The sequence below is a fragment of the Aedes aegypti genome, chromosome 3 (assembly GCF_002204515.2).
Source record: "Aedes aegypti strain LVP_AGWG chromosome 3, AaegL5.0 Primary Assembly, whole genome shotgun sequence".
Taxonomy (NCBI): Eukaryota; Metazoa; Arthropoda; class Insecta; order Diptera; family Culicidae; genus Aedes; species Aedes aegypti.
This window is the reverse complement of record NC_035109.1, coordinates 100,607,399-100,633,463: the sequence shown is the minus strand read 5'-3', so window position 1 is coordinate 100,633,463 and position 26,065 is coordinate 100,607,399. Positions and strand designations below refer to the sequence as shown.

Here is a 26,065-nt window from a genome sequence, read left to right as displayed (position 1 = left end):
AACCGTAACCTATTTGGATGATGTACTAGTGCACGGAAGTACGTTGGAAGAACATAACGTTAACTTGGAAAGAGTACTCAGCTGCTTGCGCAGCCATAACGTTCTTTTGAATAATGAAAAATGTAACTTTGCAAAAGAATCCGTTAAGTTTATTGGATTCAGATTTGCACGCGATGGCATCAGCGTAGAAGAGGATAAAATTAAGGCAGTTAAAGAATTTCGAACTCCAGAAACAATATTGGAAGTGAAAAGCTTCCTAGGATTAATCAATTTTTCGGAGCGCTTCATTTTCAAAAGAGCTGATAAGACGAAATATCTAAGAATGCTTGCGAAGTCTAATTCTTTTTACTGGACCCAAAGTGAAGAGGATGAATTCGTTTTCTTGAAGAATGAAGCATTGAAATCGATCAAAAAGCTTGGTTACTTCAATCATGAAGATGAGACTGAGTTGTATGTCGACGCATCTCCTATCGGCCTCGGGGCAGTACTTGTACAGTACAATAATGATGGTCTCCCAAGAATTATTGCATGCGCTTCCAAAGCCTTGACAGCAACGGAACAGAAGTACCCTCACACTCAAAAGAAGGCACTTGCTATGGTCTGGGGCGTAGAGCGGTTTTCATATTACCTAATGAGCAAGAATTTCACAATTCGAACCGACTCCGAAGCTAACCAATTCATCTTTGGAAGCAGCAATCGTACCAGCAAGCGTTCAATGACACGGGCAGAATCATGGGCATTAAGGTTACTGCCTTACCGATTCAGTGTTAAGAGAGTTACAGGCCAATCGAATATTGCGGATGTTCTATCTCGTCTGATTAGCAAGACACAAGTAGACGAAGCGTTTGACGAAGATAATGATAGAAATGTCATTTATGCATTGGATGCGGAAACTATGAATATCACCTGGACAGATATTGAGATGGCTTCCGAAAATGACAAGGAATTGGAAGAAGTTAGATCGGCTATTGGTTCGAATAATTGGCCTTGGCATTTACGACGTTACGAATCAGAAGCTAGCGAGTTGAGAGTATTGCACCCCATGATCTTCAAGGGAGATAAGATAGTCCTTCCAAAGGTTCTTCGCAATAGAGCACTGGAAACAGCACACCAAGGACACATTGGTTGAAGAGCTACGAAGAAAATTATGCGGGAATATTTTTGGTGGCCGAACATGAGCAAAGAGGCGGTCGAGTTTGTTAAGAAATGTGAGACTTGTTTACTAGTTTCCAGAAGAAACCCACCTATTCCTCTAAGTAGTCGTCAGCTACCTAATGGGCCTTGGGAAATATTGCAAATAGATTTTCTAACCATTCCGGGATGCGGTTCAGGACATTTCCTCGTCGTTGTGGATACCTATTCGAGATACCTTCACACTATTGAAATGAAGCACACCGACGCAAGAACAACGAATGCAGCTCTCTGTAAGATTTTTTCAACGTGGGGAATGCCTCTTATTATGCAAAGTGATAACGGGCCTCCATTTCAAGGCAATGAGTTTGTAGAGTATTGGGAAGCAAAAGGAGTACGAGTGCGGAAATCCATCCCGTTGAGTCCTCAATCAAATGGTTCCGTTGAACGTCAGAACCAAGGAATTATAAAGGCTGTGTCAGGAGCTATAGAAGATGGCAAGAATTGGAGGGATGCTTTAGAGGCATACACTCATTTGCATAACACACTGAAACACCACTCACGTCTAGGGGTCACCCCATTTGAGTTGATGGTGGGATGGAAGTATAGGGGGACTTTCCCATGCTTGTGGAAACCAGATCCAGCTAAGGAAGTAGATAGAGAAGAAGTAAGGGAGTTCGATGCAGTTGCGAAACTCAACAGCAAAAAGTATGCCGACTATCACAGAGGAGCGAAGAATACCGATATTGTAGTGGGAGACAAGGTTGTTGTTGCAAATTACCAACGAAATAAAATCGATCCTACATTCTCTAAGGAAAGATATACCGTACTAGCTAGACAGGGAGCTAAAGTTATCATACGAAATGACTTCGGAGTACAAATGGCAAGAAATGTTCAAGACATCAAGCGTGACCTAACAATTCAACAAAACCAGGAAAACGGCGTTGAAGACGACCTCGTGGATATGCACGGTATACAAACTAAACAGACAAGTCCCTTAGTAAGGTAGATATTAATAGAACACGTACTAATCTAATTCATTTGCAGGACACGATGGAAAGTCATTAGATAACGCTAATGAAACCGGGAAGACAGATGGAGACGCGATCATAAAAGACAGCATTCCAGGAAACGAAGAAGAAACAGAGCAAAATGCCGATATACACTAAACAGCAAACCGAAGCGGATTCTTTGTAGGCCAAAAAGATTTGATGATATGATTTTATATAATATTTACTCCTAAAGAGTAGAGGAGGAGCAGAATGTAGGGAACGTAAGGGTTTAGACGGTAACCCAGTCAACATTTTGGCTGGTATATTTTTTGCTATACATCATTATATATGAATCAAATCACTCGTATAAAATGCATGAAAACGCTATATACACACCAAAGTGGAGGCCATATACGCACTTCCCACGACTTTTTCAGACTTTCCATGGTCAGCAATACGATGCCACAAAATTTCGATAAAAATAAAAAAAAGGTTCCCAGCGAGACTCGAACACCAGACCTTTGGATCTCTAACCCAGTACCATACCACTACACCACAGAACGCTTCATGTATGTGGAGTGATTATTTGTCAATATGAAAGGAAGCTTGCTCTACAACACACACGCTTTGTTGTTCTTTGAAGCCCACCGCCAGAAGATACCAACCTCGGGTGGTAAATTTCGCTAAGTTATTGCGATTTCATTTGATGCTAGTCTGCATTGATATATGATCTGTCAGTTCATACAACTTGACGCGATTCTAGATTACACTATTTACGGCATGGTTTGTTGTCAACAAAGTTTGTCGACAATGAATCGTAATGGAGAATTATATACAATTTGTGTTAACATTTATTCGTTTAGATTTGGCATATTGTGCGATTCTGATTTTTGACGTATGAATATGAGATTTTTGGCACACATTCTTATACGATACGTGGTTCACTGGGAAACTAGGAGTAATTAGAAAAAGAGAGGAGAGGAAGTGGAGTTCCACGCAAGAGAGATCGTGTGATCTTAGTAGCCATAGATTTAAAAAATATGAATTCAGTTTGTTGGTTTGTTTTACCGGAATAGACGTGTGTGATTAATAAAAAATTGTGGAAGTGAAAAAAACGTGTCCCAGGTTCATTAAAAAATGGAAAATCACTACAGAGGGATTGAAATTTCCCCCAGTAGGCCTCATCCAAATAAATCCTACCTTTCCCAATGATAACCTGAAGTGTACGATTTAACAGAAAACTTTGGATTATTCCAATAATGTAGGTATTTTATTTTTTTACGATAAAGCCTTTATGCCAAACACTGTCGAATGCTTTTTCTATGTCTAGAAGAGCAAGACCAGTAGAATATCCTTCAGATTTATTTATTTTATTTTTTAACTTCAAATTTTAAAAGAGGGAAAAGCCCCTTTGAGAATTTTTCCCAGATTTGTTCGAATGTCATGCTCATTGGCAAAAATTAAATTTTCGATTATGTGGACCATCATTCTTTTCAAAATGAGCTTTTCATTAAGTTTACTTAAGTAAGGCAAGTAAGCTGATTGAACTATAGCTAGGTACAACTTGGCATTTTTTATAAGGAAAATATTCCAACTTTGTTGAATTTTTGAAACAAGAATGATATGCTACTTTCTAGAAGTTTCTTGACGAGGATGAAAATAATTTCATCGTTGCTATGGGTTCTCATATTTTTGAATTAATAAATAATAGTTTTCACTTCCTGCAAATCAGCCTCCCATGAATTTTCGATAACGTTCGCTTGATTGAGAATGCTTTCGAAATCCTAACTAACTTGATTTTCAATTATGCATGCTTTCAAGCAGTATAGCAAGTTTTTGGGCTTTTCCGCAATTAGTACATAATCAATTGTTTTTTTCTCTATGAATGCCGGAATTGGCTCTTGAGGTTTTTTCAAAATTTTAGATAATTTTCAAAGGGCTTAGAGTCAGAGCCCAATCGAGAAGTTCTGTTCTCATTTTTTTTTGTTTCTCAATTGAGAAAATCATTTTTTCTATTTTTTGCATGTCCTTCTACATTATTCTTATAGCTAGATCGCAAATGCGTTCAAATTGCACGGATCAAGAGTTTAAGGTCGTCGTCTATAATCACGGATTCGAATTTAACTTCACATTTTGGTATTGCAATGCCCCTTGCTTTAACGATGGAATTAGTTAAAGCCTCGAGAACATTTTCAATGTAATGTTTTGTTTGCAAAGAAATGTCAACATCAAGATTACTATCGAAGTGTGTTTCATATGCATTCCAGTCGGCTTGTTATAGATGGCTGAATTCATATTACCTCATGTGCCATGAATTGTTGGATAAAAAATGTTATTAGGGGTATTCACTAAACAGCGTAAAGCGCTGCGTAAGTCATGCTAAAGTGAGTATTTTAAATGTTTCATTACAATGCGTAAATAACCAATGAAACGTTTCAGGATGATGACATTCAACGGTCTTTCAATCTAAGGAAGCTGAGAATTCTTTGGAAATATAACAAACGTCAATAATGGGAATCCAAACGAACGTCTTTAAATTTATTTTTGTAAATATTCGTGTTACTGAGAACAAAAAATCTACGAAAATGAATAAAAATATTCGACTACAAGTTACAAGCGCAAACATTAAATTCAAATATACAGTGAGAGGCAAAATAAAGTGCCCACCTTACCAGTTTTCGAATTTCTCTCATTGATTTGGTTCAAATTAAAGTTAACACACCTAAATCTTTTGTGATATTTTATTTTTGATGTTCTTTTAAAGTTGCACTTACGAAATTTTGATAAAAAAAAGAATTTTACTTAAAGAAAAAGAAAATCAATTTGTATTGAAAAAAAAGTAGTGACAAAAATAAGTGCCCACTTCCTTCTTGGCCCCAGAAAAGATGATTTAAGAAAAATAAAAAGCAATTTAATAGTTAATGTGTCCTCCTTTGGCCTTAAGGACTTGCTGGAGGCTCTTCGGCATGCTTTTCACCAGGTTTTGTAGGTGTTGTGGATCTAGTTCTTCCCAGGCGCGCTCCAAGGCTTCAAAATAATTATTTTTGTTGGTAACACCAGTTTTTTCAACCCTGGCATCGAGAATCGCCCACAAATTCTCGATGGGGTTGAGGTCTGGGCTTTGTGGAGGCCATTCCAGCGGTTTAATCCGACAAGACCGGAAAAAAGACTTGGTCTTCTTTCCAGTATGCTTCGGGTCGTTGTTCTAGAGAAATATGAATTTCTCTTCAAGGCCCGTCTGGATCAGCGAAACCTCCAGATTTTCCAGCAAGATGTTAATGTAGGAATCTGCCATCATTATTCCGTCGATTTTCACGAGGTTTTCTACTCCACTCCATGAAAAACACCCCCAGACCATCACATTTCCTCCTCCATGCTTCACCGTTCCTTGGATGTGGTGCTCTGCATCACACACGAGCCCGCCGCTCTCGGTTAGACAGCTCGAGCTTCAGGAGCGCCACATCCAAGGAACGGTGACGCATGGAAGTGTGATGTGATGAAATGTGATGGTCTGGGGGTGTTTTTCATGGAGTGGAGTAGGAAGCGTCGTGAAAATCGACGGAATAATGACGGCAGATTCCTACATTAACATCTTGCTGGAAAATCTGGAGGTTTCGCTGATCCAGACGGGCCTTGAAGAGAAATTCATATTTCTCTAGAACAACGACCCGAAGCATACTGGAAAGAAGACCAAGTCTTTCTTCCGGTCTTGTCGGATTAAACCGCTGGAATGGCCTCCACAAAGCCCAGACCTCAACCCCATCGAGAATTTGTGGGCGATTCTCGATGCTAGGGTTGAAAAAACTGGTGTTACCAACAAAAATAATTATTTTGAAGCCTTGGAGCGCGCCTGGGAAGAACTAGATCCACAACACCTACAAAACCTGGTGAAAAGCATGCCGAAGAGCCTCCAGCAAGTCCTTAAGGCCAAAGGAGGACACATTAACTATTAAATTGCTTTTTATTTTTCTTAAATCATCTTTTCTGGGGCCAAGAAGGAAGTGGGCACTTATTTTTGTCACTACTTTTTTTTCAATACAAATTGATTTTCTTTTTCTTTAAGTAAAATTCTTTTTTTTATCAAAATTTCGTAAGTGCAACTTTAAAAGAACATCAAAAATAAAATATCACAAAAGATTTAGGTGTGTTAACTTTAATTTGAACCAAATCAATGAGAGAAATTCGAAAACTGGTAAGGTGGGCACTTTATTTTGCCTCTCACTGTATAATATACTGTACATATCCCATCGCCATTACTATCGATATGTGGTTTTACCGGATGTTTAAAGCTCATAGTTGGTTTAATTATGTGTCCCAAAAAGTTTGGGATATTGAAGAATATCTAACATCAGATAATGATTTTTAACAAGTCTACAAATAAAAGGAGCTTGGATATACATTTGAATTGGCTTGAAGGAGTTATCATATCATATCAGACGGGGAGGGGGTTGTGTTTGAGGAAACACGTTCAATGATTGACGACAAACGGTACTGCAGAATTTGAAATCGGTATCGGACTAAATTTGATTTTTATTATAAGCTACACACCAAACAACACATTTAGAACACAAATCACACTGCTGGGGAATTAGGAAGATAACTTGTGGGTAAGTTTGTCTTATCGTTAACTGGTTGAAACCTGGGAGGGAGAAACCGATACGAAATTTATGTACGTCATAGTGAGCCGAGATTCTGCTGTCACGAACTGTCACTGTGAGCCCGGATCTCAAACAATGGACAAACTTGGAAAAAGTGCGTAATTGATAAAAACATTTTTTGGCATTTCATCAAATGTGACAAAAAATCGATTGATAAGCTATTCATGACTATTCAAAAGTAATGTCACGATAGCTCCTTTTATTCTGATTGAATATAAAGTACTTAAATATGCATCATTTTACTTTTTCTAATAAAAACGAAAATGAAATGCATAGAAAACTTTGGCCCTTTTTCAATGTTTGTCCGAAAAGGTGGAAGGTACACAACAAAAGAAAACTAGCGATTTTCATCAAGTCTGCCTTGATTGTCGTTGGCAAGCTGGAGTTTTCTTGCAGTTTGAAAAAAAAATCATGTCATATTTCGTGTGTAGTATCGGTGCCTCCCTCCCAGGTTGAAACTCGCTGTCGATTCTGAACCAGCTCCAGATGCTCCCACGAAAGTCCTAGAAACAAATATACATAGGGTAACCAATATAATTTGGACCCCTATATATTTTGGACCCCCTTGGCCATTTTCTTGCAAATTTCCCAGTTTAAATCGAAAGACCAACTCAATTTGCATGCTATTTAGGAAGATAGGACTAGTCCGTACTTGCATCAACCGTTTGTACAAAGAAAATGTGTTTATTTTGTCTGAAATTAATTTAATTTAATCGGTGCATCCATGCAACCGTTACACCACGTTACACGCAGAAATTGAAGCCGTCAGAAATTTTTCAAATGTAAACATAAACTATTTTCAAATTTCTGTACAAACAGCGTACAATTTCTTCGGTTTTCCATTGTCGATCGATTGATTAGACTATGGGCAAGCATATTATACATCCAGTGTCATGGACTTTGTCGCCAAACGATAAAAAAAATGCCGGGGGTCCAAAATATATACTTTGAGGGTCCAAAATGTATTGGTGTGTCCAAAATAATGAAAAACAGTGCTTCACAATTCAATTATTTTCGACGTTTTTTGGATCCTACATGTCCGTTTGGGCATTTTTCTCTCTAGAGGAAGTTTTTCTCTACATTTTGACATATTCTTTGATTAAGTTACGCTGTGCAATTAATTAAATGGGACACAAAACTAAAATCACTTCCTTAGGGGGTCCAAAATACGACCGTTACCCTATATTGCTGTTTTTCGATGGGCCATAGATGGACTCATAGGTTGCCTTAGGTTAAATGTTTACCTTTAATAATAATGTAGGAACGGCTGAATTGGGTCCTAAAATTTTTAATGGAATCTTGTTTTTATTTAATAACACGAAAGAGCATGTTACTGCAACTACTTGAGCAATTTTTCCCGCTCAAATAACGGCTGTATCATGTTTAAACTTTAATTTAAAAATTGGGTCCATAAGTGAATCTTGACACTTTTGATCATGTTTGACGTTCACTTAGTCGACAAAAACACCACAGGGGTTTTAGTTTTAACACTGGGATTGTTCCTATCTGACATTTCGGAAGGGACACGGAAATCAAAATATACCCATAATTGAAGTTTAAGCCCACCCCTTGACCAAATCTAAAAAAAAATGTTTTTTGGACTTAATCCAAAGGAAAACATTAGAAAAATGAGTAAACATGTGTTTTTAACCTAAACTTAAGCATTTGGCACTAAAATTGGGACAGGGCTTTAGGACCCTATTGTACCGGAGATTCTAGACGTACATAAAAACTTATAAAACAAAGTTATTTTCGAGAATATAGCTGACGTTTTCACTGGGTGACTAGATTAAAAATCTCCCATTTGACGTCCAATAGAATCAGAGGAGGAATATTTCATGTGAAATGATTCTTTGCCCAAGTTACGCATAATTTCACTTTACGCAGCTTTTAGTAAATACCCCTATTATGTGGAACGAGTTAGAGAAAATAATTCCACCGCCAATACCTGTAGTCTAAAATTGTGATTATTAGCTTTGAAAATATATTGCGCAAATGTGATTTTTGAGTAGTGATGTCAAGCTCACTCATATCTATCACCCTCTGGCAGATTACTATACATGTTAGTCTGCCTCATTGCATATTTATGAAGGTAGAAACATATCCAATATGACACGAATACGAAAACATTTTTCGTCAGTTGATTTGCACAAGATCAGTAATAAGATGTATAACATTTACCGTAACAATTAATTTTCGAAAAAATCTTCGAAGAAAGCAGGTAATTTATATGACTTTGGTTTCCACCCTGAAACAGTGTATCAATGTATCGTCGACACGAAAGTTACTATTTCAAATGGTCGCACAAATTTGACAAGAAATTTCCATGTTTAAGTGGTAGGTAATCGAAAATCTATTAAATATCTTTCGAAATAAAAAAAAACTACCTCCTGTCACTTTTATCAACAATGATCGTGAAATTAACATTTTCAAAGTCATACATTGAGTGTGAAGTATAAAGTGTAGTTCATTAAGCAAAATTATATCGATTTTTGCCAATGTACAAGTAATTAGTGAAAGTTTCCTAATCTTAATTATTCATTTGCTATTTGCTGTAATCCTGCAAAATCCCATTCTGTACATTTTCAATGACAATCATTTTCAAAGATGCTATTCAAACACGATGCACGCATGAATGCATCCTGGAATTAGAAACGCTTCTCTCCCCGATAGACTGCTTCCATTCTTTTCACCAATTTGAATTGCATTATTTTTTTGAATGCTTTTCTTCGTCCATTCGATCCGATCTGATGTTATTCATTCGCTCGCACATGAATAATTATTGACAGGCAGAGGAGCGCTGCTGCAGCGTGCTTGGCATGCTATGATTGGTGCTTATTGTGTGAGCATATATGTATACCCCTCGTACGCTGATGGATGACAGTTGAATTAATAGTGATCGTGAAAAGAATGGTTTCGGGCAAATGAAATGTTGGATGATTTCCACGCTTGTCTGGAATTAGCGTGAAGCACAAATGGGTGAGTGAATCGCTCGGCTGATTTGATTAGGAATCAAATCAACAGTAGGTATTCATATTTTATTAGTTTGAATGATTTTCCTTCCTAAAGCCTGATTCGCTGCTGACAAGTAATTTCTTGGCCTATCTTGATGCATGGACAATTCCTGCAAGCAATCGATCAAGGAAGCGCTTTTTTCTGATCGCAGTACGTAGTTGAAAAGAGATGTCAGTTCAAACGGGATTCGCTGTAGAAAATTTCTGCAAGGAATCGGCGAGAAATTTCTTTAGCGATTTCTGTTCAGCAGCAAATCAGGGTTAAGAATCCGAAGACAAGTGCAAATTAGAAATTCAATCTCATCTATCGTTCTTTATTAAAACAAGTTTTATTATTTCAATAATTTGTCCACAACACGGAGAACAAAATATGGTGTTCGTAATCATCGTTCCATTATATTGCGTTCAATATCTGAACCTAGGTGTTAATATATGTAATGTTTACTCTCCTTTATCAAAAAATCTATAAGGAATAATTGTTGCTTTATCGACTTAAAAAACATTTACAAAATCATTACAATGTGCGCGTTGGCATTTGATACTTGGTCTTCTGCGTAAGTGTTAGTCATTTTATCATCTATAAAATTAATTTCAAGTTAAAAGTAAACAGATCTGGATTGAAACCAAATGCTGCCAATCGCTATAAACATAATCTTTATCATTTATCTTAATTGCAGAATTTGTTGTTTCAGGAAACTGAAACTCACAAAACTATAAGCAGGTCCGTCCCACTCGGGCTCAGATTGGGTATCACTTCTAGTACTGCATTTGGTCCCTCGGTAGTGCAAAAGGTACCCAAGTTTGACAGATCACAGTACACTTTTCACGGCATTCTAGATTACCTTATGAGCCATAAAATTTTGTGCAACTGCAAGGGACATGGAGGTCTTTAATTTGTCTTTGCTATAAGTCCAAGCATGCAATATATAGATGAGAGTGCGTTTCACATCCAAAAACTTCCAGCTTTCCTCTCGCGTAATAAACACAAAAACAACGCCGGCTATTATTAAAGTACGTAAAGAAATACCCTAAATTTCACAGACCTGTCCCGTCTCTCTCACTCCTGCTCATCCAAGTGATTCCTTTCATAAGGCAGGACCGAGAAAAAAGTCCAATATTACTACAATCCCTCTTCCTCCCCACTCGAGCAAACAATAATGCCTACAAAACACAGCAGGCCGTTCCTGGTGCCGATGCTGCCTTTCTTTTATCCTCTCTTTTCCGAAGCAATCATGAAATGAGCTCTGGCCTAACTGAAGCGACGGGGAAAGGAGAGAAAGAGACCAACGCTCTCGGATGCGTTGCGGCGGAGCGAAAAAGAGTAACTTCAACTTCTAGTCTGCAGAGCCACTCTTTCCGGGGCTATAATAAAAACAAAATTTAACAACTTGACGAGGGTGACATTCGGAGTAAACAACGAACATACATTATTCATGCCGGCAGGCTATTATAGTGCTTCTTCCTTCGCCGTTTGGTCGACGACGACGACGATGGTTGTATCGTAAAAGAAGAGGACCTAATGCATGATGGACCTATTGGTCAGAGGGCGAGACAGCGAGAGTTAATTTTCCGTGCATGTTTGTATTATTATTATGCATTTGCGTCCAGTTTTACGGAAATTAATACTCGAAATTGTTTGCGTTTCTAATAGCATTTTCATATCTTATGGATATACATTTGCAACCTAAATTGAATATAGCATCGGTGGTTCAGTGGTAGAATGCTCGCCTGCCACGCGGGCGGCCCGGGTTCGATTCCCGGCCGATGCATCTATATTTTTAGTTAGATTAAGCACGTTTTAAACCAGGCCTGCCCAACCTTTTCGAATGATCGAACAAAAATCAGTCAGTGAGAAAAGTTTCACAGGAGAAATTTTATAAGAGAAAATTGCTGCAGAGCATCTTGTTTAGAATTGAAAAAAAAATCTTTTCCCAAGATTTAGCGACCAACTTTCACGGAGCCCAATAACCAGTGAATCAATTTTCAACTAACACGCAGCAACAAGGACATTGTCCTCTTCTGTTCTAGTTGCAACAACTAGGAATGTTCCGCAATTACAGTTTATCACCACTTGAACAGAATATGATAATGATCGCTCTCGTGCCCACTGATTTTCTAGGATATGATTTGCAATTTTCGAGAACTTTCTCCGTGTTGGTAAACATTGCCACATTATCGAACTGCGTCCATAAAACAAATTCGATTTTGTGTTCAAAATAACTGATTAATCGCGAGGTGAAAACGTTACAACAATGCACATTGGTCCAGGAAGCTAATTTAGGCGGACATGAGGATTTCGTCAAGATTTATTGATTTTAGAGCCATAGTTTATTCTGAGAATATGTTCAGAATTTTCAGTACTACAAAATGTACGGAACAAAATTTTTTTTTACGGTGATCGCAAGAGTGACGCATACGCCAACTTTTTTATTTTAACGAATCGTAAGTTGGTATGTTCAGCAAAGTTGTAGCAAATGATCATAGAAACAACTTTGCCGAACAAACTTTTTCTCGGTTTTGCTTCAGAGCCGAGATAATTAAGTATTTTTAATAAAAAATCGTTTTTTGCTCTTAAGTGTTTTATTTTTTAGTTTTATTGGCCTACTATGTTCTACAAAGTTTTTATGCTTATCATTTGCTACAACTTTGCTGAACATACCAAAGTTGTATTTCTTATGGTTTTCATGTTATTTGAGTTTTTCATCTTAAAATTAGCTATTTTGTATACCTTGTGTCTCAACTATGAGCACCTCAAAAAAATATATCTTTCCACCAAATGATTTTGCAGTCTTTCAAGTACCTATGTGCAAAATTTGGAGAAGATGATATTTTTCTATCTCGTTTAAAATCGATTTTACTAATAGACGATATGAGATAAATCCATATTTATTCAATATTCATAAGTGTTCAACTCACAAAAGTCATGGCTACCTAAGCATATCAAACCAAAAGTAACACGTGTATTTATATAGAAATATAAAGTACATCATTTTTCAGTTGTTTTCGATTAACTTGGAAGCTTCTGCAAGAAATTCATCGTCTTTTCCTCTACCTGTATTTAATCTATTCCTAAGCAAGATCACCGGGTTGGAAGTCAACATAAGCCGTATAAAATACACATACAAAATTTACAGTCCGATTGAATTCTGTGGCATGATTTTCCCAGAATCTTCAGATGGATTCCACGTTTCATGTTTTTCTTTGGTAATGCGGCATGCCGGACAACACCACTTCCGTGCAATAGTTGTAGACGTATCAGTAAGTGTAACAGCATTCTAAAGGATCGCCACGAAAAGCCCTCGAAGGAAGGTTAGGGCTGAGACTGTACGAACCTCTTCCAGCTGGTAGGAACTCAAATGGTCGTAACACGGCATGCCGCTTTTTACGGGAAGTAGATATTGTGTATTTCTTTCACTACTGAATTGCGAAGTGCGGCGTCATAAGTCAGAAATTGTGAATAAAAGTGAGGAATTGCATTGAATCCTGTTGGTGTCTTCAGAGAACTTATTCTTCGATTTACGAAGAATAAGTCCCCCGAAGACACCTACCCGATTTGATTCAATTGCGTACTTTTGTTAGCGTTTCCGCACTTGTAATAACTTCTTTTCACGGATCTCAATCATTTTAAAAGTGGTCAACTTTAATCGGAAGATTAACGAGGAGGCATTTGAACAGTTTTTGTCAGAAACGTACTGTTAGTATCGCCAGTTCTACGATTGGTATGTACTCTCTTCAACGGTGCAAAAACTACTTTCGCATGGAGTGATGTTGTCCGGCATGCCGCCGAAGAAACATAAAAAATGCGGAATAAATCCATCAGAAGATTCTGGGAAAATCATGCCACAGAATTCAATCGGACTGTAAATTTTGTATAAGTATTTTATACCGCTTATGTTGACTTCCAACCCGGTGATCTTGCTTAGGAATAGATTAAATACAGGTAGAGAAAAATACGATGAATTTCTTGCAGAAGCTTCCAAGTTAATCGAAAACAACTGAAAAACGATGTGCTTTATATTCCTATATAAATACACGTGTTACTTTTGGTTTGATATGCTTAGTTAGCCATGACTTTTGTGAGTTGAACATGTATGAATATTTAATAAATATGGATTTATCTCATATCGTCTATTAGTAAAATCGATTTTAAACGACATAGAAAAATATCATCTTCTCCAAATTTTGCTCACAGGTACTTGAAAGACTGCAAAATCATTTGGTGGAAAGATATATTTTTTGAGGTGCTCATAGTTGAGATACAAGGCATACAAAATAGCTAGTTTTAAGATGAAAAACTCAAATAACATGAAAACCATAAGAAATACAACTTTGGTATGTTCAGCAAAGTTGTAGCAAATGATAAGTATAAAAACTTTGTAGAACATAGTAGGCCAATAAAACACTTAAGAGCAAAAAACGATTTTTTATTAAAAATACTTAATTATCTCGGCTCTGAGGCAAAACCGAGAAAAAGTTTGTTCGGCAAAGTTGTTTCTATGATCATTTGCTACAACTTTGCTGAACATACCAACTTACGATTCGTTAAAATAAAAAAGTTGGCGTATGCGTCACTCTTGCGATCACCGTAAAAAAAAATTTGTTCCGTACATTTTGTAGTACTGAAAATTCTGAACATATTCTCAGAATAAACTATGGCTCTAAAATCAATAAATCTTGACGAAAACCTCATGTCCGCCTAAATTAGCTTCCTGGACCAGTGTGCAATGTTGCCTCCTGTGATTGTCATGACAATATTCCTTTTGATTGTATCATCATCCGCAAAAACTAGAACAAACGGCTGTGATCGCGCCTTCTTTGATGTTTGTTTTTCATCTGTTTCGATGACAATTTGATTCACTGCCAAATACTCAATTTTGGCGAAATTTCCAAGGTCCCTACAAGGTAGTCTGCCCCTAACTCAATTAGAAAAACAATAGCATAAGAAAAGTTGCATTTACCCAAATTTAGGGGTACTTTGGCCCACCCCATTGAGTAGATGCAGCTCTCTATATTTGACAACATTCATGTGGAAGGAAGAGAATACCGAGAGATTTTAGGTTGAAAGTATAATCGATACCCTTGATTTTGGGTATAATAAACTCAAGGTAAACATTTTTTCCCATGTGGCAATGATTATTTGAAGTTTCAAAATTTGAATCATTTCAAAATGAAGACTAGTAGGGTGATGTGCTAGTATCCATCGTATTAAGCATTGATCAGAGAACTGAAATTTTCCCAGTATTGTAGTGCTGATACAAACCGATGCCAAACAATTCTTTTTCAAAACAGCTTTAGTATTGTACAATAACATTTTGATAAATCTTAATCTCTTTTTGGAAATAATGCAAACAAAATGCATCTTACCGTATTCTCAGTCCGTCGTATCATTTTCAACTCCGTCGCAATCAGTTTCCAGATTCGTCTTACATCTTACGGCTGTTTTACTAGAATATATAGATCTACGGTAAAGTGACCAGAAGTCCCGGATTGTGCGGGACCGTCCCGGATTCAAGCCACCTGTCCCGCATTATCAAGCGTACCGGAAAACGTCCCGGAATTGATCAGTTGATCAACAATAATTGATTTATAATTATTTAAAGGTCATGCCGAAATTTTCTGCGATTAAGGATATTCCTTATTCTCATGGTAGACAATTTAACAAAAAAAATATGGCAGTTCAATATTGAGATGGATATTCAACAATTTATGTCTCTACTATGTTAAGTGGAAGATGAATTAAAGCCACTTCTAATTTTGAAAGTCAAATGTACACAGTTCGAACGAAACGTGTAAATTTCTGAGACATATAATGCACATAATTGGAACGTGGAATATTATGGATATTTACATGATATGTCATAAAAACTTCAATTATATGTCATGTAATCTAGCAGGATCCTGAGTGATTACATGACATATAACAAATTTTTACATGATTTCATACTGAAATCTACATGACGTCATGTTTACATCGTATAAATGAAGTTTACATGACGTGTTATCTCCATTATTTTTAACTGTGTAGAGAACCAGATAATCATTTGCGTCTTACCAATTCGTCATTCGCTGGTGGTGATCAATCGATCCAATTTTAAGCTTTTGCGTTGTTTGGTTTTCGAGATTTGAACCATTGAAAATTTGATATGTGGCTTCGATTCAACTTTACCTTGAAGCGCACTTAAATCTTAGGATTATTAGGTCAGCTCTGGGCACAGGTATTTTGAGGTTAAAATGTATTTTTTTTTTTGCTATGGTAGAAGCACCGGTTTTTAGCCATAATTAGCTATACTCCGATTCATGCAGCAAATTAGCATGAAACACTACGTGTTAAGTAGAACACATTCACATGTTAGAACTGCATTTATTTATTTTTCCGAATAAATCCAAATCGTGAAAGAAAAAAAAACTTCTTTTTTAGATTTTATAAGGTACCCCGGGGCAAGTGAGAATCTGGGGCAAGTGGGGCGTTTCGCCATAGCTCAACAAGGAAAATTTTTTCATGGGGGTATTCTTCTAGAAAGTTGAAGATACAATGACAAGGAATGTATTTAGTACTAAACATATTGTTATTTTTATTACCATGTGGGTCATGTAACAGTTGACAGTTCAGCGCTATTTTCAACTTGCATGACAAATTGTGACACGTTTCACGTCTTGCATTGACTCGCAAAAAATAAATGTGTTTTAAATCGAATTTCCATCAGTAAGCTATAACTTTTAGTATTATTACAAACTGCTTACGATAAACCAGTATTTTGTTGTCATTTCATACGAAATTTTCGATGGTCTATTTTACACCAAAATATATTTGTACCTGGGGTAAGTGGGACCTTTCAAAACAAAAACCAGAATCAAAACTTTTCGTACACGTTTCATACATTTTGCTAGAGAGTAGCACTAAAACATTCAAACAAATGATTTTTATCAAAAAAGATCAACCTCAAATTACATAATTGCATAAGAGGGAGAAGAAAAGTGTTATTATTCTTAATTTTTAATTATTTTTTTATTTTTGAAATACGATTTCAAAATTGAACAAACACACAGCTGAAATTTGAAATGCATCATGAGAACGATTGCTTTTCTATGTTATCTGAACTTTATTTTTTGTTTCTACCAAATTAAGTAGTGATGGAAAACAATTCCATCCTATAAGGTGGTTTTCTGCCATGCATATAAATAATAACAAAACATATTTATAATTTCGTCAATTATTGATTGTTTATGTGCTACATTTTAATTAACAACTTACAAATGATATATTTTGAACATGTTCAATTCCTTTTTAGGCTTTTATTGGGGAATTTTCAGTTAATATTAAATGTGAGGTGACATACTATTAAATAAAGGGTTTCTTCCTAAAACGTAACGTATTTTATGGTTGATCCCTACATATTTGATGTACAATATGTACTTAAAATTAAAAATCAATGACTTATCAATCCTATTATTGTAATGGTTGACTTACTGATGTGGATTGACGCATGGAACTGGATGTGCCCCACTTGCCCCGCTTAGCGAGGTAACTGCGTCCATTTATTCATTGTAAAACTTTCTTCCAAGGTTTTCACAATTTCGAAATTATTCGATTAGTTTCATGCACACACCAGCAAATATGTTGCCAAAACGTAATTGTGTTGTTGGATTTGAAAAATATTGACATTTGAAAATTTTATTGAACAATTTGTTTGAACTATCGTTTTTTTCGTTCCCACTTGCCCCGCGGTACCTTACACCTAATTTGGCCAGGGTAATTCTGATTTGGCTACTGACATAAAAACCATTGTGATTGACCAATTTAAGTATGAATCGAAATTAAAAATGTGACTGAAACTGGTTCTGGTGGTCTATGTTGACCAATGAGATAGAAAGATTTCTGTTCAGTTCTGATATGGTTCAAACATAATATGGATCAAAAGTTTTCATTTGTCGAATTTACAGCAGTGATGGAAAGTGGCGATCATTTCTTCTGAACTGGAACAAAAACAAAATCGAACGCTCCCGAGCGTCAGAACGCTGGTTTACTCGCATCTGTCGTGCTCCCGAGTAACCGAAGCTAAAAGTGATTCGCGAACGTGTTCGGAGCTGTTCAGAGTCATATTGTGCTTTTGGGAAAAAAAAGCTACTTCCGCTTCGAAATTTATGAATTCTAAGGGTTTTTGACTACAAACTAGTAGTTTACTGTCGATTTGATTTAATTTGCCTGTCAAAACCATCATAAATCACACCTTGCTCGGTTACTCGCGAGTAAACGTTCCCGAGCTTGTTACTACTTCTTTTGACATGTTCTCCCGAGCAGACGGGTGCGGACTTACTCACACCTAGCCAGTTCCCGAGTCTGTGATGTTTGTTATGCGTTGGTATACACTCGTGAACTGCTTCGTGATGTGAACTTTTCCAGCACTGATTTACAGTACATTGCTTCTACCCTACAAGTTTTTGAAAATCTCTGTATAATATCAACAACTAAATTGAACGAATTTTCAGTTCACGTGATTGGAATTCAAAAATAAAATTAATTATTGTGACGTTTGAGCGGTGCCAAATTCACCGGTTACCATGGTCACGTAAATAACACGGCACCGCTCAAACGTCGAATAGTAAACTCGTGCATCGGTCCATAGAACAATTTTACTACGGGAATTAATCTTGTGTTTGAATTCTTTAAAGATTGTCTCTAGCACCCGTATTTATGTAATAGTTACGTCATGATAGATTATAAATCTTATAGCCTACCAAACAATCAGGCTTTTTAAAAACATCTTGCCAGAAATTATTCGAAGGTTTCATCAACAACCCGCAATGGAGATATGCAAACGAATTTCATAAGATCTCGAGTATCAGTAAATATTGCTACGTTACTCAACAACCTGACAATTATTACATTACAATGGATCATTAAAATAACCAAAACGGCCGCTATGGAAAGCATAGATAGCGCCACCGTAGCCATGTGTGTTTGGCAGAACAGCAATGCTGTCACAATGTTAAATCGCATATACAGTGGCGCCTTTGTTTTGATGCGGTGAGCACTTGCAAAAACTACCTTCAATGATCCATTAAACAACGAAACTAGGTGTGTAGGTTCATTCATAAATTCCTCCAAGAATATCTTTTAATACTACTCCAAAACATATTCCACGGAATTTTTATGAAACTTTTTTTTCAAAAATATTAATGTTATAATTTTATAAATTGTTCCGGAAACATACTGAATACATTGATGAATTTTTCAAAATACTCGTTCAAGATTAAATTTCTTCATGCGTTCCCTCTTGAGCTCGTCCAGAAACTACACCCGGCGTTCATATTAAGTAATTTTGTCAGGTTCCCCATTTTGTCAGCCTAAAATTCATCGAAAGGCTGACAAAATCGGGTCACTGTATTGCAGTATTGCTAAATAACATAAGACAAGTACCGTAAATTCGGGTGAAATTGATCAGTTTTCACGGCTTTTCTGATCTGTTTTCTATAATGTTGTCAATTTTAATCAACTGAATGCAGGAAAACAAGTACGACAGTGAGCCTCATTGGCTCATGTAACTAAATTTTCTAACAAATGTGATTTTGGTGCTAAAAATTATCTTTAAAATAAAAAATTGGGGGATCCCATTTCGGGGTGAAATTGATCACCTATCAAAGCGATTATTGTTTGTTTTGAAAACAACTCTACTTACTAAATTTGGGCTCCCTGAATCCGAATATGCTTGCCAAATTCTTAACAATGCAATATTAACGGAGATAATTCATAATTAATTTTCAAGAGTATCGCGTAAAACGCCTAAATGTAGGCAATTTCTAAAGGAAATTCAAACTAACTAACAGAAATTCTATTATTTATTTATTTTAACCAAATGAGCGAATTGGTACGAATTTCTATTATAAAATCTGTTTTGGAGAAATATTTTAGGCATCCTCAAAAACTTTCACGCTGACACCATGTTCATATCCTTGTTTAGAACTAAAAGTTTAGGGAAGTCTGGCAATACCATACCTTACATGATTCTGCATTTTTTCATTATTTTCATACAAATAAGCATTTTTTAACTCCTAAAACTTCACAACACACTATTTGATCATTGTTAAGACTAACAACGTTCGTTTACTACAACTAACACTGTTGCTTAGTATTACGACATTAAATAGTGCTTCCGGGAATCTGTAAGATTGTTGTCCAAGTTTCATATGAATCCTCCTAAATATTATGTTGGAAATCTGTCTGGGAATACGAGTGAACCCTGTTCAATGAAAATTGAGAATTTTTCAGTCACATAGTAAAAACAAATACATTGTTTCAACGGATTCAGTGTTTCTTTTAAACATAATGTTTATTCTTTAAAAATAAATGAATACTGGAAAAGGGACCCTGATCAGCCATTCGAAGCAACTAGGGTAACGTATATAACTTGAACATGCATATAATTTGGACAGGCTGGTTGTTCTATGCTAATTTTCAATGAGATGATGAGGCATTTATGTACGGAAAATCATGTATTGCATTATTAATACACTATGCTACTTATTAATGACGGCCGTTTTCATAACAATTAAAAATTGGCTTCAAAAACATCAAAATTGTAAATTGTATCAACAGAACACCTGTGAAACCTACGAATGCAAGAGAATGTACGTTTCAAGAACATACATTAAACGCAATAATAGCGCTCAGAATAGGCTTCCATAAAAAGTTTGAAGGCGGCAATATGATACAATATGTCTAAAATTGAAGCTAAGTTCATCTAAAATCTTAACATGAGTATATAAGGTATAAATCAGGTGGTGTCCAAAATAGATTATGGTTTTTGTTCAGTTGATATAATTTGGCCATCTGATGAAACGCACTGGAATGTCACATGCATGCATACTTGTAGGCGTATTTCGTGGATCTGATGATATTTGCTTGCATTAAATGAAATTATTGATTATCACTAATATACACATCCAGTAAGCAAAAAAATGCATGAGCCACATGTAAACTCTTCAAACATTATGATATGATCGTCTTTTTAAGAAACCATTGAATAAATAGTGATATAAAGCCCCTGTCCAAATTATATTCACGTGAGGGTGTCCAAAATATATATTTGATGTCCGAAATGTATAACAGACAGACAATTAAAAAACGCTATTTTGGCAGCTAATGCTACAGTTTGTAAGCTTTTTCTCTCCAGAAACTCAAAAAACAATGATACATTAAGCATATAAGTATCAAGACGTAATAAAATATTAGTATCTAAGGCAGTTAATCGATCGCCGTTTCCAAACATATCCTCAGCCTGTCCAAAATACATAATTTACCCTAAGTCGCGATGCTCTCACAAAAGCGCAGGACGGCACTGACGTCCATCTTCCGGATACAATTCCGGATTCTTTTGGTCAACTGCTTCGCATCCTTGGCCCGCCAGTCACTTTTGTACAGTAGGGCACTGAAGGAGCTGAAAAAAACTCAATAGGACGGCACTGGGGCAAATTGGTCGGTTTCATTTTTCGGCACCTACGGCAAAATCGTACAACACGCTCGCGGAGTGCTTGCTGTTTTGACGCCAACTTCGATTGAACTGACAGCACCCGAGCGAAAAGAAAAATGCCACGAATTTTTAGGGAGTCCAGAGAGCAATTCTCTTGGAGAAAAAAAAAATACACTCTTTACTTTAATTACAGAAAGGTATCGCAATAATTCTCATTTTTTACTGATCACCCGTTAGTTTGATTCGACAATTAACAAAATTGCAGCTCATTTAATCTACTTTTCTGTTCTGACGCCCACCTCTCTGACATCAAACTCAGCAGACAAGCGTTGAGTTTTAGGACATCATTCTCCTCTATGGTCATCTAGTCTAGTACCGTACTATCAGAGCCCAGTATAAAAGCCTCTCTTGTTCGTTCTCTCTACCGTGTTTGCCTGCTCGTCAGTTTCCCGTATTTATTTACTCCATTTGCCGACATACTTTTACAATTAGTAAATATTGATGTTGTATTCAAACTTCCTACCTCCCTAACACTTCTCTCATATTGGTCCCAGACTGAATACATTTTCCCGTTCGGTTTATCTCTCCGGAGATTGGTCTTCTGGTTTCATGAATGATTAGATCGGTTTATGGTGACACCAAAAATTTATGTAGAACCGTTGTTCCTTTCTGTGCTGCTTTGGACGAGCTGAATTTGTTATGCATGCGGTCTGAGAATTGACGTATATGTTCAAGATTAATTGTACTTGAAACATTTTGAGGAATACTATTCTGTAACCTATTTAAAATTCAATTTAATTTTCACCTTAAGGTGATACAGTTTGGAATCAACTTTTAAGATTGCACTGAAACTTCAAAGGCACAAATCTCGCGAAGAAAGCATCCAAGCACAATGAACTTTTTATGTTGGCTTTGTGCACTAGCAGAAAGCTTAAAATAAGAAGATCAGAAACATTTGCCAAATATTTCTCCAGTTTAGTGCCTTTGAAAACGTGAGTAGAAACACAAGTCGGCCATTGTGACGGCCATCTTTGGATTCCGAGATCTCAACTCTCGTATGTGTGCTGAAACATGTTCCAATCGTGGAGAAAGTGCTTTTTTGGAAGATTCAATTATTTTGTCATTCTTCGATTATTTTTAACGAGAAATAGAACAGAAAAGCTTTCTAATGACGTTTTTTTTCGGCGGTTTTTTTTCGTCAACCTGTTACTACTACTTCTATTACTATAGCACAGACGTCTATACCTGCTCTTTCAACTATTCATCAATGTACTTCTCAAATCTCTACTAAAATTTTGCGAGTATTACGTCTGTTTGTCTGTGGTAACGTCATTCAACTCCAATATTTTAAAACTACAGTCAAATCTCCCTTACTCGATATTGAGTTAGAGAACCATATCAAATTTGGGATTCCATGGCTACCTCTATGATCCCTTTGATAGCAATTGAACTGCTTTTGTGTTCTGTAACTCGATACCTCCCTAATTCGATGGTCTTTTAAATATAGAGTAATGAACAGTTGACTGTAGTTAATACAAAACTCAACAATGGATCAATACACGAGCTCACTCGTTGACATTTGAGCGGTGCCGTGTTATTTACGTGACAATGGAAACAAGTGAACTCGTGCATTGGTCCATAACATCACATGATCTAACTATCGATTAAGAGGAAAATAACCATCATCGTTTTTCAAATTTTCAAAACCAGTTTTTTTGCTTAAAATTTAAGCAATGTTCAAGAAAATCTATCATTGCATTACACTTGCTATCTGGATTGCAATGATAGATTTTTATGAGGATTTCTTACAATTTGTACGAAAAAACTGATTTTTCATTTTCGATGATTGCTGATGATTGAATGATGGATTCTTGAGCCTTAAAGTAATCGTGGCCTTAGTTACATCATCGAAAATCAATCGTTATTGCTAACAAACCTTCTAACCATGTATACAAGCCTATCGGCAGAAGCATACTTAAGGCTAAGTAGTTCGCCACGCGTTTTAGCAGCCATGATGACTTTGCAGCTCGCGATTTCAAAAGAATGGGCTCAGTCCTCTGGATTTATATTGATTTGGAAAAGGATCATCATATGTACTTACATGCAAGTACAGTACCGAAAGTTATCTGATCTGATGTCAGTGCAGAACCAGCTGAATTTCAATATTTTGAAATCTGAATTATTAACAATCATCAATGGATTAACAATTTCAATTACGGCCTACTTTCGCTTCCCTGATGAGAGGTGGACGGATAGCCAAAACGGCAAACGAAGTATAAGTACGTGTAATGGAGTCACAAGCTTTCAAAATAGGTCGATCCTGCCAGGAGTCGAACCTGGAATCTTCTGATCCGTAGTCAGACGCGTTATCCATTGCGCCACAGGACCCTTTTGAGATTTGCGCCTTGTCTTCCCAAATGATCATAACCTAAATAGCAGAACCGTTAAATATCATGAATATTACGTGATTTTAGCAATGGATCAATTATTTGAAGTTTGAGCGGTGCCTTTTTATTTGGTAACCGGCACCGGTAACGGGTGAATTCGGCATTGCTCAAACGTCAGATTAGTGAACTAGTGCATTGATCCATTTAATATTGCTTATACTGCCCATAACTGCATATTTGTCACATTTAACCGTTTTCAAATTAATACCGTAGAACGTCAAAGAAACATAAATGCTTCCGATCAACTTAATAATTTCTGCTTCAAATAAATACCGTGCACCCCCGCTAATTTGAACGATACCTCATGCAAACCATCGGGGTTCATTATTAATTTGAACTGGTAGTCACCCTACGAACAACAGAAAATTGTGTTTCTGGTTACCCTTTTGGCTGTTTTGTTTTGATTCTGCGTTCCGTTCCACAGCGTTCCATTTCACTTTACTCCGTTCCGTGAGTTGAATGACGTTTGAACCATTTTTAATCTGAACGATACAGTACTGCTTAACAACTATTTTCTTTCATCAATGATCAACAGATTTTCTTATATAAATCGATGAACAAAAAGGGGGAGGACAAAAAGAGTAGTTTTTTAAACCAATTTTGTTAAACAACAAAATTGATTTAAAAATTACTTGAACTTAAAAAAAACTATCTTACCGGCCACATGACAGATATCAAGGATTGTTTTTTCAATAACGTGTTGAAACAGTTGACTATATATATTTAACAAAATGCCTGTGGAATTTTACATATAGAATACATCAATATGGCGGAAAAATATCATGAGACAATCAACCGACACCTGAACCATCCTCGTTTATTTAAATGTCAGGATGGCCGAGCGGTCTAAGGCGCTACGTTCAGGTCGTAGTCTTCTCTGAAGGCGTGGGTTCGAATCCCACTTCTGACAAGGTCTTTTTGTTCCATATTAGACTGGCCCAGCTCAGTATGGGAGAAAATTAAAGTTGTATGATTCCACGGGGCACCCCCCACGATTATTTCTTGGGGTTAGAGGAAGCCTTTCTGAAAAATTCAGCTCATTTGGTCGTTCCATGAGCTGGCGCATTTGAATTGAAGTTAATATGGGATTTTCAGCTCAAACATATGAGCAACAGCACATCATCTACTGTATAGTTCAGGAAAATTGATGATCGCGTTCAATTGGACCCAGAATGTCAAAAACACTACTTGATGTAATGGCGAAGAATATTGTAGAAGATTGTACCATGATCAAAATTAATATAGTTGGTGTTTTAACCATCTGAAGTATATCATGCAGTTCTGCTTGTATTTCTTCAACATAGCTTGGAGGTAGCCACTAAGCGCATCATAGCCACCTATGACGCTGGGCGAGCTGAGGCACATGTCGCATGCATATAAGTGACTGTACGAGAGTGCTGACCAGAGCCTAACTTTCAACAACTGAAAGAGTAATGAAAATGAGATTAAATCCAGATAAAACCTTCTGCAATTATGTTCATTAGGGTATCAACTAGTGTATTAGTCATTCTGGGCTTATTTGAACGCGAACAATTAATATACGGAACGAAACAGTGACATAGGATCAATTTTCAATACATTTGAGACGAATATCCCATACAAACTTCAAATCGAATGCGCCAGCTGGTGGAGCAACCAATTGAGTTGAAATTTTGAGAGAGCGTTTTTCTTACCCTAAGGCTCATATCTAGGGGGTGCCCCGTTGAGTTTTACAACTTTTTTGTTTAAGGGCCAGTCTATTCCATATGCTTCATTGTGAAACGTTCGCATGCTACTCAAAACTCCTTAATCTTGATGGAGAAAAATCTAAAATAAAAAGATCGATCCTGCCAGGAGTCGAACCTGGAATCTTCTGATCCGTAGTCAGACGCGTTATCCATTGCGCCACAGGACCTTGAGTGACATCGGTATAGTAGGATTTATTCAAAATGATGGCAAAAATAGTTGTAAGAATTGCGCACGGTGATTCATGGATTGAGCGCAGGCATCAAAATTATCAGACTATCATCTATCTTATAGACAACTGATACTATCAGTTCAGCCAGATGATTGTCCCTTCCTGTCCTATCACTGATAGTATCAGTGAGAGAATGGTTTCTATCAGTGATAGAGGATAGAGTGATAGTAGCCCTAACCCAAAAACTTCGATGATACTATCAGTATAGTATCTATCAATTATTAATGATAGAGGTTCTATCTTTGTCAAATGATAATAAATATTATAGAACTAGTGGTCCCAGCAAACTTTGTTTTGCTTCGGAACACTTCACGAAAAAGTGAAAGAATTATGCAAATTTGTTGACCCGTTCTCAAGCAATTTCGTGACATACAAACAGCATTTCATTTTTATTTATA

At 36.6% G+C, this 26,065-nt stretch overlaps 4 non-coding genes across 4 annotated transcripts; 2 read left to right on the top strand and 2 right to left on the bottom strand.

Annotated features, from left to right (window-relative positions):
* Positions 1 to 11,493: 11,493 nt before the first annotated feature.
* Positions 11,494 to 11,564, top strand: Trnag-gcc. Its single transcript has one exon. It is a non-coding gene; the product is annotated as a tRNA-Gly (tRNA).
* Positions 11,565 to 23,578: 12,014 nt separating this feature from the next.
* Positions 23,579 to 23,651, bottom strand: Trnar-acg. The gene has a single exon. It is a non-coding gene; the product is annotated as a tRNA-Arg (tRNA).
* An 886-nt stretch (positions 23,652 to 24,537) lies between these two features.
* Positions 24,538 to 24,620, top strand: Trnal-cag. Its single transcript has one exon. It is a non-coding gene; the product is annotated as a tRNA-Leu (tRNA).
* Positions 24,621 to 25,531: 911 nt separating this feature from the next.
* Positions 25,532 to 25,604, bottom strand: Trnar-acg. The gene has a single exon. It is a non-coding gene; the product is annotated as a tRNA-Arg (tRNA).
* Between the last annotated feature and the right edge of the window lie 461 nt (positions 25,605 to 26,065).